Source organism: Mytilus trossulus, chromosome 2 (genome assembly GCF_036588685.1).
Source record: "Mytilus trossulus isolate FHL-02 chromosome 2, PNRI_Mtr1.1.1.hap1, whole genome shotgun sequence".
NCBI lineage: Eukaryota > Metazoa > Mollusca > Bivalvia > Mytilida > Mytilidae > Mytilus > Mytilus trossulus.
Window position 1 is genome coordinate 79548297 of NC_086374.1, and position 17339 is coordinate 79565635.

General features: G+C 32.8%; 1 long non-coding RNA gene across 1 annotated transcript; it reads right to left on the reverse strand.

Annotated features, from left to right (window-relative positions):
* Positions 1-4914: 4914 nt before the first annotated feature.
* Positions 4915-7593, reverse strand: LOC134708080 (uncharacterized). The gene is made up of 3 exons (XR_010105800.1): positions 7477-7593; positions 5807-5902; positions 4915-5322 (listed from the first exon to the last, which is right to left on the reverse strand). It is a non-coding gene; the product is annotated as an uncharacterized LOC134708080 (long non-coding RNA).
* Positions 7594-17339: the final 9746 nt, after the last annotated feature.

Here is a 17339-nt window from a genome sequence, read left to right on the forward strand (position 1 = left end):
TGCTCCTTTACACGTGCACATGTCACCAGGCCGTTGTATTATGATTCTTAACTTTGTTACTCTTGAGTCAGTGGTGATTATTTAATTTGTGTCATTTTCATCTTTTATAGAGTTTTCTTGTTCTAAAACATGAATGCATAATTAAGCTATTTAATTATAACACTGAAAAAGCGGCTTGTCAGTAGTAATTGTACTTATGACAGTACCCTAGACAAGTAGTATATTTTATTCCAGTTTTCTGATTTTTCTTTACTTTTTTGACCCAGTGTCTCGCCTACTTCTGTTGTAAAAGAGTGAAAGCACAAAATGTAGTAGAAAGTAAAATCACAAAAAATCTGAACTTAGAAGAAAATCAATTCGGAAAGTCCATATGGCAAAATCAAATAACAAAACACATCTAAAAACGAATGGACAAGAACTGTCAAATTCCTGACTTGGTACAGGTATTTTCAAATGTATAGTAGGCTCAACAAAAAATAAGGAAAAAAGATTTTAAAAAAATCGCAGTCTTTTATAGATACTGTATATATATTTTGATTTTGTCCATGTGTAGTCAAAATCCATATGCATGTGATTATGAATTAATAGATTTGTATAGTTACAATACAAATCCTTGATGAATCTGATAAAAGCAAACTTTTAAGGCACCCTGTGTCATGTGAAAAAAAGTCCATTTAAAAGTAATTAATATACGGAAAACAGAAAATAAATTATCATAAAATATCCTTCTAGATACTAGCATTTGGTCATCATCTAGAGTCCATCCAAGTTATGTACGAATCCAGGATAGTAAGTTAAGTGTTATTAAAAAAACTAAAAAAACAAGAATGTGTCCCAGTACACGGATGCCCCACTCGCACAATCATTTAATATGTCCAATGGATTGTGAAATTTGGAGTTAAAACTATAATTTGGCATTAATATTAAAAAGATCATATCATAAACTAAGTTTCAAATTGATAGGCCTTCAACTTCATAAAAAAACTACCTTGACCAAACACTTTGACCTGAAGCGGGACAGACTACTATAGTAGGTAGGGCATAAAAGATCATAAAAATCCAGAGTTAATGAAATGATAGCTGGCAGAAAAACTAAGTTCATTTAATCATAAGTAAAATAAGGAATACGTACCTTTTTTTCAAAATTTAATTCTGGATGGTTACTTTCTTTACATCATAAACAAGCTTCCTTCAAAGTTTGGTAGAAATCGAAAACAGTTTCAGAAAGTTATTAAAATTCCACAAACTTTAACCAAAGAGTGAACATTTGTGGACATAGCACCGCCGACGAAGAAATGTAGGATCGCCTTCTCGCCTTTGATACAAAAGGTAGGCTTAACAAACACAAAGTCAAGTGGCATGGTTGTCAATGAGACAACTCTCCACAAGATACCAATATGAAAAAGAAATTAACAACTATATACATAGGTCATGCAACAACGTCTGATGGCCCCAAAAGCTAACTATTAAAAGGAGAAAACTAATGTTGTAAATATACAGAGGCGGATTTAGGGGGGCCTTTTTTTTTATATGTACAAAATAATGAACGAAAAACAAGTATGAAATATAGAAACTAACGAAAACCACAGAATTGCAGGCTCCTGATTTGGGGAAAACACATACAGAATAAGGGGTTTAAACATGGTATTGGGCGCCTACCTTCCACTTAGATGGGCTATGGTAGAATATTCCAATATAAGAACAAACCATTAGACTCAAATCATCAGATGGTTACAAATAGAAATACATCTAACAATAACAGACTGTACCATCTATTCTCCTTGTATTTTAATTTATGATAAACAAGATAGCATTTCCCTTTGACACCAAGCTGTGATATAGTCCAGACGAGGATCAAGTCATTTTGAAAAGGAATTCCGACCCTAGGAAAACACCCTTTGACACCAAGCTGTGATATATTCCAGGCGAGGATCCAGTCATTTTGAAAAGAAATTCCGACCCTAGGAAAATACCCTGGATCTGCCAATTATTTCACTGGGTTCATTGTGTCTTTTTTTTTTATTTGAGGAAATAGGCAGTCAAATAATTTGTAGGTTTCTTAGCATGGATTTAATTGTGTTATCTCAGCAAGCAGATGCATGTTAGGAGCACTATCAACATTGTTTGTTAATCTGTATTCCCCCCTTTGCTTTATATCCTGTCATTCTTTTATATTTTTGTGTTCCATGCAATAATTACAGAATACAAACCAGCTAACTACTCAGTGTCCCTCAGTGATATTGTTTGCCTTAAATTAATGGAGAATAAAGGCTTTTCCCCCTGGAGAAGAATCGTAATTTAAAAAAAAATGGCTTAAAATTATTCCCAAAAAGACAACTTTTTCCTAAACAGTGCAGTCTCAGAAGAAGTTGCATGAATACAAACTGAAAAACACTAATTTAAAAAATGTTCATGCTTAAAATAACTATATGTGAACACTTTGGGGTCATCACTGACAAAATGGGGTCTTATTTTAAAGCAGGGTTTGACTCTTTAAAATGGGTCTGTAAATTGAAGTTTCAAATTCAGTTTATTTTAAATTTCCCAATTTGATGAAAAAGATGCATATTTTCCCAATAAAAAAGGGTAGAGGTTGATTTGAAAAAAACCAACAATATCACTGCTACTTTTTAATGGAATATATTTTTTCCTGTTGGGGCATAGCATATTGTGAGCAAGTACACTTCCAAGGTAACCGTTGTGAAGCACATCTTCAATGATAAACATGAGGATCTCTATAGGGTAATAAGCGATGTCTTGCAGATAATAATGAGAAAATTCCAATAGTAAGAAACCTGGACGGCTTCATATAGGAAGTTTTAAAAGCAGAGAAATTTGTGCACCTTATATACAAATACACAAAATTAAGGATAACAAATTCAATAAGGTAGCAGTAATTTAGTTCCATTATTGCTATCATTTCGATGAACTTTTTCAAATATGAAGTCACAAATAATACTTTATGTAGGGTATGCATTTTGTAATGTTGCAAAGCACAAAACAAATTTTCAAGTGTTGGACAGCCTGAATATTCCTGTAACATTTGATTCCATTCCATATGTTCTTGAAAACTGTAACCATGTGTATTAAACCTTCACAGCTACTTTTGCATAGGTACTATATTTGTACAAAAAACTGTAGTACTAATTTTAATTTTCAGTACAATTGTGTTACTTTAAAATTATTGTAATATTTAGATAGATGTATCTGTATTTTACAGTACTTGATTTGTACCTATGCAAAAGTAGCAGTGTAGATTAAAATTAACCTAAAGTCAATATGTAGGACTCAAATCTATGGTGGGTTCCAAATCTATGGCAGATTCCTAATCTATGGTAAATGTGACGTCATGCCATCCCAAATCTATGGCAAGTTTTGTAATTTCCTAATCTATGGCGGATTTATGTTGTTTCCAAATATATGGCAAGTTTTGTGCAAAAGGAAAACAATGTAGTACATTGTTTACCAATGACTTGTCATAAGCAAGTGGGAAAAAAACAGGAGCATGTCTATAAATATTTGTGAAATAAACATTCCATAATGGTCAACCAAAATAACATCATAAATGATAAAAGCATATGCCTTAATACAGACTTCAAGATTAAAATGATGTGCTCTGTAAAAAATAAACATCCTTTAATCTGTGCATGGTACCAGCTGTTTAACGAAGTCATTAAACAAACTAATAAAATAAAGACAGAATAATAACAAACCAGGAGGCCGCTAATTATAAAAAATAAAATTAAAAAAGTAACGGCCAAGAAATTTAAACAGTTTGAATTTTCAAATAATATTTATTTCAGCGATATCGTTAATACATCTTTTTTTTATTTGCTGACGATTTAAATCAAATTTGTATCTGGTAATTTTATATATCATAGTAACTTTGCCAGCCGTATACAGTAAACTACTACAAACTAGATATAGGAAGATGTGGTATGAGTGCCAATGAGACAACTGCCCATCAAAGTTACAATTTATAAGTAAACCAGTATAGGTCAAGGTACGGCCTTCAACACGGAGCCTTTGCTCACACTGAACAGCAAACTCTAAAGGGCTCTAAAAATCCTTTTTTCTAAAATATGCGTTACTTAAAATAGCAGTGCCATAATTCATCGCCGGAATCGGCCAGTACAGCGCATTTGGTCCATCTTCGGGATATTATGTCACATCTTCCTTTAAACCACCCGCAAATTGTTGCCAGGGAAATATCTTTATCTTGAATGGTGTTCAAATCTATGGGTTTCGCCATCGTTATCTGTGGCGAAAATGTAATATGGCAGTATATTCAATTGTAAGGTTATACGGTACCCTTTCCATAAGATCTGCCATAGATTTGGAGTAAACAAAAATCTGCCATAGATTTGAGTTGTTTGGCGTTTGTAACGTCACATTTGCCATAGATTAGGAATCTGCCACAGATTTGGAACCCGCCATAGATTTGAGTCCTACATAGATGTTGACTTTCATTGCCTTTGATGGTTTTTTGAATTCAATGTTGACCGAAAATAGTTCTTTTTGTGAATATGAGTTGACTGTAATTGGCTTTTATGTTTAGTTTCAGTGAGTTTGCTGCCAGGTTTAAGAGTAATCATTAATAGTTCATTATCTTGTTTGAATTATTTTACACTATAATCTTTGTGTCTTTCATATATATTGCTACACAATGTCAAACATAACTGTGACCTGTATTTTCTAACATTTACTTTGGTCTCTGGTGGAAATTTGTCTCATTGACAATCATACCACATCTCCCTTATTTTATATTGAAACAGTTCCAAGAAAATAAAAGCTACAAATATCATTCTATTTAACATATAAAATTTCTGAGAAAGGCAATTCTGTGCTTTGGATATATGGTATGTTAATTCTAGACAATAAATTCAACTTTAAATTTTCACATAGGCAGTTGATTTTTATGTGAGCCTGTCTGTTTCATTTAAATGGTTGACAATATTTCATTTATCCATTTCATATCCTTGTGACATTAAAATATTCTCAGCATACATGTAACATGACATAGTCACACATACTTCTTATATTTGTAAATACAAATGTACTATATATATGATAACATGTCTAATAACATCTTGACTTGGTTAAAAGAGTTCTTTGATTCTATGAAAAGGAATGCTTTCCTTTTTTACAAGCAATTTTATGATCTGGGGTGTCTTCTGTGCAGCTACATTTTTTTCCTGGTAATAATTGCATGCTGCCACAAATGTTCAGACCTGGTATTGTTCTTTTTTCTATTCGTTGATGCTCTTGTTAAAAGTTTTCAAATTTTCAACATATTTTTTGGCACATGTAACTCTTTTTTACCTACAAAAGAGAAGGATCATATAGATAATCAGATCATATTAATCAAGAATAAAACAAAATGTTATTATATAAGGATTAAAAGATCATTAGCATATACAGAAATACTCATCAGAGGGGGCCTTCTCTTGTCATTATTCAGTGATTCCTTGTATAATCAACTAAATTCTTCACACAAAAAGCCCACTGCCCCCTAAATCTGCCTCTGAAGATACGATTTTCTTGTAACTGATGATTCATTTTAATATCAATTGTATTTTCAACAGGAGAAAACAGTCCAATAAAATTGTGATTTTTTAGAAGTATGATATTGTAATTAAGATGAGTAATGTACTATCATGACTATTAACAAACCATCTTTTACATTTGCCTTGCTTTATACCCAAATTACTTAACTGAAATATTGAACTCTAATAAATGTTTTTATACTCACTGATAAGCTGATCATTTCTAATAATTATATCATGTACATATACAATTTACTTACACCTTATATTCAAAGCAGTCAATGTATGTTCATATTTCTCTTTCTTTCCATTTCAAATACCTCTGCAAACTGAACATCATCTGCAACACTCAAAATCTAAAGTTTGAAGAAAAAAAAGGGGGAATTTTCTTAGTGCAATGATATCAAACATGTATGTCAAAACAGCAAAGATGATTAATATAAGAGATGTTTCATTTTGCACACATACATGTAAGATCATGTAACCCAAGAGGAAACTCCTTTCAAAGCAGCTATATTATTTAATGTTTTATTGCAATACAAAATAGTGATAATGAGACGCAATGGTTTTTTATACCATTGTCCCACAGTGTCTGTCCCAATTAAGCCAGGAGCCTGTAATTCAGTGGTTGTCGTTTGTTTATGTGTTACATACATTTATTTGTTTTTCGTTCATTTTTTTGAATAAATAAGGCCATAATTTTTTCCTTTGAGTTTTTTACATTGTCATTTCAGGGCCTTTTATAGCTGACTATGCCGTATGGGCTTTGCTCATTGTTGGAGGCAATTGGTTAACATTCTAAAAAACCTGGTGAGTCACTCAAGTAGAGTGCACAATTAGAAGATGTACTTGAATTGGTTCATATTAGAGAACAAGCTGTGGCGGAGCCAGAACTTTTCCTTTAGGGGGTTAGGGGGGGGGGGGGGGGGCACTCCAGTCATGCTTCAGTGATTCGCTATAAAATCAACCAAAATTTTCCCATAAAAGGGTTGGTATCTAGCTAACATGTTTAACCCGCCATATTCTGTATGTATATATATGTGCCTTTCCCTAGTCAGGAGTCTGCAATTCATTGGATGTCGTTTGTTGATGTGTTACATACATGTATATTTGTTTGTTTGCTTTTTATGTTACATAAATTAGTTAGTTTTCTCTATTGAATTGTTATACATTTGTCATTTTTTCTGCCTTTTATAGCTGACTGTTGTATGGGCTTTTGCCATGTTGTCATGTTGTAGGATGTACAATACTACATGTATATTGAGATATAGAAATGATTCTGTGTCATTGTAGAGAGGTGTCTCATTGGCAATCCTACCACATCTTTGGTTGCCTTTATAAAATTAGCAAAAATGCTTACCATGTGCAATACAACAATTTAAAAATGATCTAGGCTAGTAATTAAACAATGACTGAGAGTACAAACATGGTACTTTTTTGTGAAAAAAAATACATGTTTATATTATGTTTATCAACCAATGTAAATTATATAAAATTTTAGGATGTTGTTCACTTACATTCTGCCAACACATGAAGTAGGAACTATATCTTGGATTCGTCATGACTGTGTGGTAAATATTTTCTGACGTGGTGTTTGATTAGCATAACAATAGAACAACAACAAAGTAAGCATGCAACTGCAAACTCGTTATTTTGGTGTTTGATTTCATTTTCGTCTTCCAATATCGAGAAGTACAACTTTAAACACTATGTGTACATGATATTATGTAAATAAAATGAATAGTTAAACTTTATGTGCCATTTTCTTGAAAAAAGTTGAAATCGCAAGTACCTTGCGATTTCCTTTTAATTATTTTCTAAAGCACAACTTTTTTATGGTCTGATTTAGATAGTTATTTCGGTGCGATTATTATTGTCATATAGATAGATCGAAAGCTCATGTTCACAAAATATTATGTGGCTGACTTACTTGTCATTCTGATATGTACGATCCGCTAAATCAACCTTTTCGTAAACAGAAAAAAGACATTTCTTAGCATCAAGATGGCGCTTCCATTAGAGTAATAGAGTCGTTTCCCCTGACTGGTCTGCGCTGAAAAACAAACGGAAGTAAAAAAGGTAATATTCAAAACCATTCCCGGATTGTAGCAATCCGGAAAAATGAAATCATGACTGGTTTAAAATATTTTTTTAGATAGTTAGCTCAGAATATGTGATTTATGTAACAGCAATGTGCTAGGAGATGAATTTCATTATATATATGATTGTACTTTCTTTAATGCTGAAAGGCTGAAATTTTTGCCTGCAGATATTTGTAAAATTAAAAATAAAAGCTTCTCTAATTTAATGAACAGCAAAGATAAATTTGTTCTTGTTGGCCTAGCCAAATTCTGTAAAATTGTAATGTCAATTTATAAATGATATTTACCTTCCCATTTATTCATGCATTTGAAAATATGTTTGTTATATTGTTGTACTATCATGCCTCATGTGAGGCCTTTAGTGAAATAAAATGTTTCAATGTTTCAATGTTTCAATGTTTCATTTATCCTAAGAGAAAAGTACATTACGGCATATTTTAGTTCGTATAATACAAAAAAAAAGAGGTACTATAAGAATAAGAATAAGAATAAGAATAAGAATAAGAGAATAAGAATTAGAATAAGAATAAGAATAAGAATAAGAATAAGAATAAGAATAAGAATAAGAATAAGAATAAGAATAAGAATACTTTAATAATCAAATTTATTATGGACCCTTGCGGGTTTTTAATTTCATACAATGAAATAATAAACTGGCAATAAACAATACTAAATTTCACTGTTTATACAAATTGATAGTTTAAACAGTATTTGATTGGTGAGACTATCCCACCACAGGCGATCACACGGGCGGTTTGGGTTTATGATACAGATTTTTTTTTATTATTAGAATATTCAATTTTCTATATTTTTAACACATATCTTTCACTACTGTGCATGTCTCACCTAGTTTCGAGTGAATTAAACGACCAAGAGAAAATACATAATTTTACTATCATACTAAGAAACAAATCTTTAAAAAGCTCAAAGTAGGATAAAAAAAACCTCTTAATGGTCCCTTAATGTACATAGTCTTTTTCACTGATCCCCTTTTAACTTAATCTGGGAAAAATTAAATGACCAGTATGGAGCCCCGCCTCCTTACTAACCTAATATGAATCAGAATTTTCGTTGTAATAATGAGGCCCCTCATGGGGGGGGGGGTCCTAGTAATCACATAATCACCATTTTTTTGCCAATATAATCACATAATCATTAAATATTTGCTTATCTTTAGTAATCAAATAATCATAAACTAAAAATACAGTCCTAGGTAATCAAATAATCATGAAATATTTGGCTTAATAATCAAATACTAGTAATCATTAAAAAAACGGCCAAGTAATCACATAATCAAAAACCCCATGAGGGCCCTCAATAATCCACCTCACACGATACGTTGAAAAAAATTATAAAAATCCCGTTCTGATCGGGCACTGCAGAGTATTTACACAGCAAGCAAGGTTCACACTGCCGATCAGATCAACTCGATCAAGCTCATATTTTATCCCAGACTAATTTGACCAATACTTTCGCGACCATGCACTTTCGACCACTGTTCGATCTCTGCTCGGCCATACACGAGAGCACATGACTGCCACACGATTCTCTAAAAGTCAGGAGTGCAGATTTGATTAACTGTCATAACTCTGCCTCCGCCAAAATGTATTGGCAACATTTTTTTAATTGTACAAAAATTCCTCCATGTACAGTACTTGTCTTAACTTTTGCAAGTAGAGGTAACATTGTTAAAGAGAGACAAAAGACACCAAATGACCAATCAAACTCAAAGGTCGAAAACAAAACGACACAGCCATAGCGAAAAACGAAAACCGACGAGAAGACAAACAGCAGTCCACAGCTTAGCAACACGTTAACCTACAAAACCTGGGAAGAACTCAGGTGTTCCGGGAGGGAAGAAAATCCGACAATTTTTGCACCGGCTTATTTTTCAAATATGAAAGTAATTGAACAATTATATCTATTTCATTCTTAGACTGGCTGCTGATGATTAATTTATCATTCAAAGTTGGTTTTTAAGAACATCAGGATGATATTTTACCTGTTTTATGGACTAGTTTCTGTTTTGTCTGTACGTATTTTCCGTTTGTCCAGAAATGGTTGTATAAATAAACTAGAGGCTCTAAGAAGCCTGCATGTGTCGCCCTACTTGGTCTTTGTGCATATAAAACAAAGGACACTAATGGATTAATGACAAAATTGTGTTTTGGTGATGGTGATGTGTTTGTAGATCTTATTTTACTGAACATTCTAGCTGCTTATAATTATCTCTATCTATAATGAACTTGGCCCAGTAGTTACAGTGGAAAATATTTTGTAAAAAATTACAATATTTATGAAAATTGTTAAATATTGATTATAAAGGGCAATAACTCCTTAAGGGGTTAATTGACCAATTTGATCATGTTGACTTATTTTTAGGTCTTACTTTGCTCTACATTATTGGTGTTTACAGTTTATCTCTATAATAATATTCAAGATAATAATTTTGTGACATCTTTGCCCTCTTTTGCAATATTGGTAAGCAAATAGTTACATGCAGGTTGTTGCCATACAGCAAAAGGAAAATAAATACATTTTACCCTTTAATACTGGATATCAAATATATAAAAAATACTGATTACATACTTATGCACAATATATGACACAAACGGTACGCTTCATTTGTAAGATACCAAGGACAACAAGGGGTTGGTAAAGTTTATGTATATTGCTGTCTATCATAATAAAATTGAGAATGGAAATGGGGAATGTGCCAAAGAGACAACAACCCGACCAAATAAAACAACAACAGCAGAAGGTCACCAACAGGTCTTCAATGTAGCGAGAAATTCCCGCACCGGGAGGCGTCCTTCATCTGGCTCCTAAACAAATACATACTAGTTCAGTGATAATGAACGCCATACTAATTTCCAAATTGTACACAAGATTAGAAACTAAAATTAAAATAATACAAGACTAACAAAGGCCAGAGGCTCCTGACTTGGGACAGGCACAAAAATGCGGCGGGGTTAAACATGTTTGTGAGATCTCAACCCTCCCCATACCTTTAACCAATGTAGAAAAGTAAACGCATAACAATACGCACATTAAAATTCAGTTCAAGAGAAGTCCGAGTCTGATGTCAGAAGATGTAACCAAAGAAAATAAACAAAATGACAATAATACATAAATAACAACAGACTACTAGCAGTTTACTGACATGCCAGCTCCAGACTTCAATTAAACTGACTGAAAGATTATGATTTCATCATATGAACATCAGGCACAATCCTTCCCGTTAGGGGTTAAGTATCATAGCATCATAACATATATGAGAAGAACATAACCCGTGTCATGCCAACAACTGTTTTTAGAATAAATGTGTTTAGTTCCGACGCAAAGACCTTATCAGTGACTCAATATTAACGCCAAAATATGCAATCTTTAATGACTTGACAACAGTATCGTAATTATATCCCTTCTTAATAAGTCTATTCAAAGGTTTTGTAAGTTTCTGAGGTGAATACTGACACCTTTGTGCTTTATAAAGAATATTTCCATAAAAAATTGGATGTGAAATACCTGAACGTATAAGAAGTCTGCATGTTGAGCTATATTTACGAATGATGTCTTTATACCGATAATAAGTACTTATCCGGAGACAAATCTCGTTTTGTGGTGTCCTTTCAAGGCCAAAAAAAAAGAGCAATACAACTACCAGTACAGATCAGTGCCCACTATGTGGAAGTTTAAAATTTTATAAGCATTGCGTTCCTCTTTGTTGGGCTAGTGCAAGTATCGCATACTGCCCAAACAGTGGTCATCGTGTCAGCCAATGCCTCACCTAGACTTCTCAGCGCCTGTTGCTGTCTACACCATCATATATGCACTCTTCAATCTGCGGCATTACTATTAACCCGTCTCTCTGATTTCTTACCACCTTGCCAACAAATTCAACTGCTTTATTTCTATGTAGATATTTCAAATGTATGATTTTACTCGGATTTCTACTGAATATAACCAAGTAAACAAAGAATGTGTCCAGCTAGCATATATAACATTATAAAGGGTCATTACGCAAGAACCGCCAATCAAATTAGCATTTGATCTGTGTTTTATGGTAATAAGGATTGTGTACACGGCGTTTCATAAAAATTGGTTGAGGCAAAACAAAATTAAAGAACGGAAACTAATATTGTTGGGACGTACGTACGGACAAATAAAGGTAACACTAAATGCCCACTCCGAAGCGTAGGGGAAAACATGTCGGACGTTTTTATACTAAAATTGTGCATATCCGACCAATTCCCGATTATCCCTACGACCCATATACAATCTGGTCGATCTGATCTGGTCGAGATCATGCTTTAGATCGTGAATAGTTGATTTGTGTCTAGGTAGTCGAGTTAAGCATTTTTGAGATCGTGTTAAGATCGTGAATTGATCGGAATTATCGAATAAATATAAATATTCATTTTGTTGTCGGGATAAAGTCGTGATGGAGTCATTAAGGACTAAGGAGTCGTGAATGGTCGAGTCATAGTCTTGTAAAGTCGGATGGCGGTCGAGTAGAAGTCGTAAACAGGCCCGACTAAGAATTTATTTGAGCTTAATAGTGGAAATTTGGACAATCGGGATCATCGAGTTGATCTGATCGGCAGTATGAACCTAGCTTTATACACTGACAAACACACACCCGTCTCTAGCAAAATAGATTTACAGCTGTCGGGAGAAATTAAATTATTACCATAATTCTATACACAAGTCAACACTCTGAGTTGAATAATTTCAAAATCTGTATTTTTCTTTTTAAGTATTTAACTAATCTGCATATGTTTTTTTATGTTGCAAATTACTTTACTTTTGTTATTGAGTTGCTTCAAATATCATGAATATGTGTATGTATTGTTAAGTAGACTTATCTAAACGCACTCAAGAACATCTGTATCGTTTTAAAAGACCCAATAAATTCAAAAGTATCATTTATCAACACCTTAAGAAGCACAATCCTCCTATTAAATGTTTATCAGTTCAACCTTTAGAAGTAGTAAACAAGCAGCCTGGTGAATCTCATTCAAAGTTTGTACGATCACGGAAAATAATTGAATGAAATTGGATTAAAAAATTACAAACGGTCTATCCTCTCGGTCTTAATGATAATATCATGGGAATTGGTAATATATCAAGAACCGATTCCGTTAACGTTTTGGATATAGTTTCTAAACCTGTTCGTGAAAACCGTTCTCACGGTCTTAGAAAAAATCGCAATCAAAGAAAATTTCGGACCAATCATACCAATATTTCGGACTTAATTTCTATTTCAAAAAACAACGGCAGACATTATCTGTTAATAAAGCTCTGTTCGTTACCGGTTAATAGGTTAAATAAAATTTTGGAGGATTGCAACACAATTTCATATAACAGTCCTAAGTATGAAATAGTTCAAATTATTATGGCATATTGTTATTCTAAACTATTTCCAAAAATTGATCGCCCTGAAGATCATATAACACATTTTATTAAAATAAAGTATGTCAATAAAGGTTTTGATTTTGTAAATATTGCCGGTATATTTAACGACAATTCTGTTAAAGAACAAATTCCTGGATATTTTGACAATACTGAACTCCCTCTTATTTGTTATATTTACAAGAAATCTACTCGAAAATTTGTGTTCAATTATAACCAATTGTGTAAGGATGTTAACATCAGTGATAATACACCTACTTCATGTAATTATATTAATTCCGCATACATTTATGGACCCATTTCCCATGTTATAACAGGAGATCTTAACATCGTTCAAGACCGAGAGTTAAAATCCTTCCACAGTAAAGGACCTAAATATCGTCCCCCTTCAGTTATTAATTGGAATGAGTGTCGTAATATCATCCACGACTCACTCCGTACTTACTGTGTGAAATGGATCAAACGTGAAAAAGCTGACAAAAAATCTTTGGACTCTTTTTTCAATTCAGTAATGAACTTTTAGCTTCCGCTTTACAAGCAGAACCAAATATAATGATTTCCCAACTATGTATTGGCTTCCGAAGCTTCACAAAACACCTTACAAATATAGATTTATTTCGCCTTCAAGCCATTGTTCCACAACTAAATTGTCTATACTTCTTACCAGTACACTTGGTACAATAAAAAACCTGATAATAAATTGTTCAAATAAGGCTTTCGAAAATAGTGGAATTAATTACTTTTGGAGTGTCAAAAACTCGTTTGATGTACTTGACAAATTGCATGCTTATATTGGTGATTTTGAATCTGTGCAAAGTTTTGATTTTTCTACCCTGTATACCACATTGCCTCACATTCTCATTAAGAAAAAAATCACCCACCTAATTAAATGGGCATTTAAAAAGTCAGAATGTGAATATATATGTTCAAACTCTTTTAGGTCATTTTTTGTAGCAATAAACAAAAAAACTATGTCAATTGAACATGCTTTGATACTATATATGCCCTTGAATTTTTACTAGATAACATTTTTGTTCGCTTTGGTGATTCTGTATATCGTCAGGTTATCAGAATTTCAATGGGGACTAACTGTGCACCACTTATTGCGGACCTGTTTTTGTATTGCTATGAGTTACAATTTATGACAAAAATCAGCAAAGACCCATCAAAACAACATCTGATAAACAAATTTAATAATACTTTTAGATATTTGGATGACATTTTGGCTCTCAATAATGACGACTTCAGTATGTATATTAAAGAAATTTATCCTGTTGAACTTACTTTAAATAAAGCTAATATTAACAATGACCACTGTCCTTTCCTCGATCTTGATATCTATATCATTAACGGAAAGCTTAATACTAAAATTTATGATAAAAGAGATGATTTTTCATTTCCTATCGTTAATTATCCATTTTTAGATGGTGACGTTCCCTTGTCACCATCTTACGGAGTTTATATATCTCAACTTGTACGATTCGCTGGTGTATGTAACAATGTTTTAGATTTTAACGAGAGAAATTTATGTATTACTGAAAAATTATTACACCAGGGTTTTCGATATCACAAACTAGTCAAAACATTTACTAAATTTTATCATCGGTATAAGGACATCATTCGTAAATATAGCTCAAAAGGCAGACTTCTTATACGTTTAGGTATTTCACATCCAATTTTTTATGGAAATATTCTTTATAAAGCACAAAAATGTCAGTATTCACCACAGAAACTAACAAAACCTTTAAATAGACTTATTAAGAAGGGATATAGTTACGATACTGTTGTCAAGTCATTAAAGATTGCATATTTTGGCATTAATATTGATTCACTTATAGGGTCTTTGCATCGGAACTAAACACATTTATTCAAAAACAGTTGTTGGTTCTTCTCATATATGTTATGATGGTATGATACTAAACCCCTGACGGGAAAGATTGTGCCTGATATTCATATGATGAAATCATAATCTTTCAATCAGTTTAATTGAAGTCTGGAGCTGGCATGTCAGTTAACTGCTAGTAGTCTGTTGTTATTTATGTATAATTGTCATTTTGTTTATTTTCTTTGGTTTCATCTTCTGACATCAGACTCGGACTTCTCTTGAATTGAATTTTAAATGTACGTATTGTTATGCGTTTACTTTTCTACATTGACTAGAGGTATAGGGGGAGGGTTGAGATCTCATAAACATGTTTAACCCCGCCGCATTTTTGCGCCTGTCCCAAGTCAGGAGCATCTGGTCTTTGTTAGTCTTGTATTATTTTAATTTTAGTTTCTTGTGTACAATTTGGAAATTAGTATGGCGTTCATTATCACTGAACTAGTATATTTGTTGAGGGGCCAGCTGAAGGACGCTTCCGGGTGCGGGAATTTCTCGTTACATTAAAGACCGGTTTGTGACCTTCTGCTGTTGTTTTTTCTATGGTCGGGTTGTTGTCTCTTTGATACATTCCCCATTTCCATTCTCAATTTTATTTTATTATGCCGGTTTCAAGAGCTCCTTTAATAGAGCTCTTGTTTTATTTGTTTTGTGTATAACGACTTAAAACAAAGCTATAATTAGTGTCTGATGTCCGACATTGCCATTTTCTTTTATGCTTTTTACAAGCCAGGAGGCTGTAGTTCGAAAAATCAGTGGCATTTTCAATCTTCCTCCAATCTCTTCTTGTAGGTACAATGTGGTTTGTAATAACATCCTTTCAGCTGTTCTATCGCCCATGGTGTAACTTGTATAATTTTCAACTCGGAATTTGTTGATAATATAATTAAGTGAATAAGAACTGGAAAGTTCACATACGATTGAGCTAGGTTCTACTTAAATAACTGAAATTCTAATATTTCGTTTAGATGTTATAGATTTTTCAGATGTGTTTTAACCCGACAAGAAACGTTAGAACCTTCCGTATAGAAGTATTTTACAGAGCCACCAAAATGGATTGTTTTGATCACATTTTAGATGTAGGTGATATGACAAAGAATCTTAAATAAATCGCAAATACACGAAAAAAACCCACCCCTATAACTGTTAGTGAAGAAGGAAGGTGAAGCACATTCTTCATTTACACCATAAATGTCGACAACTAACTTTCGATATCTTTCGAACATTCTATTCTCTAGTCAGCTACATGGTGATTTTTAAATCTTCTGTCTTTGTCAATATTCACATTGGTCTGTTATTAACCTCTGGATTTTCACATGGCTTTAGATATTGATCGAATTGGTTCACTTGACATTTGCCTTCCTGTATTTTTTTTTATTTTTTACGATTGTGTATACTGTAGTCTGAATTATCCTTTCTTTCTGTAAAATGGAATTGAAAATCTCTGTACAGACTTCATTTTCCAAGACAAATACTCTTCTTTTTTCAACACATTAGATTAATTCAGATGAGGAAAGTTATATTATTGTTTCTATATATTATATATATATGCTATATATTCAACAGTTGACAGTCTGATCAAAATTTAAATTAATGATGAAAAGTTGTGCAAATTCTGATGTCAGATATTAGACTTGCAACTGACCTTCAAACATTTTTTTCGATTAATCCAGTTCAACGATGATATTAATATATATAGTAAATATCATAAGAACAAAGAGCAAACCCTGATGTCGTTAAACCGTATGACGTATTTGATGTTATTGACCATGGTTTTAACATGCCAAAATTCAAAATTCAAATAACTATAGCCATGCTGTAACGTATTTAACGAAGAAGGAAGTAAACGTTTTCTAAATGTATTGAATTCTACCAAGAATTGAAGAAGGAAGTTAATATTTGCAATCATGAATTGGTCAAAATTGTGAACCATAGAAATAGATTTCCGTAGCTGTTCCTACTTTATTTTGCCATTTAGCCTTCAAGTTGACCCATTGCGCGTCTGGCGTACACAATTATAAGCCTGGTATCTTTGAACAGTTGTTTTTCATCGATCTGCATAGTTTTGGTTAAATAAATATTACAACATGCAGTACTGTATAAAATCAAATTATAATTTTGAAACATATTTCACTTCATCAATATATATAGATTCTTACATTGATACCAGTGGATTATCGGATTTATCCAATCGAGATAGTTAAATTATCAATTTTAAAGTTCGAGCCGCCTCGGTGAGTACTTTAAAATTTATAATTTAACTATCGAGATTGGATTAATCCGATAATCCACGAGTGAGGATGTAAGAATCTGTTTCTCTAATGATTAAAAAGACATTTTCTTTTTTTGTTTACCGAAAATCCCCTTCGAGTGCCTTTCACATTGCACGAAGTTGTC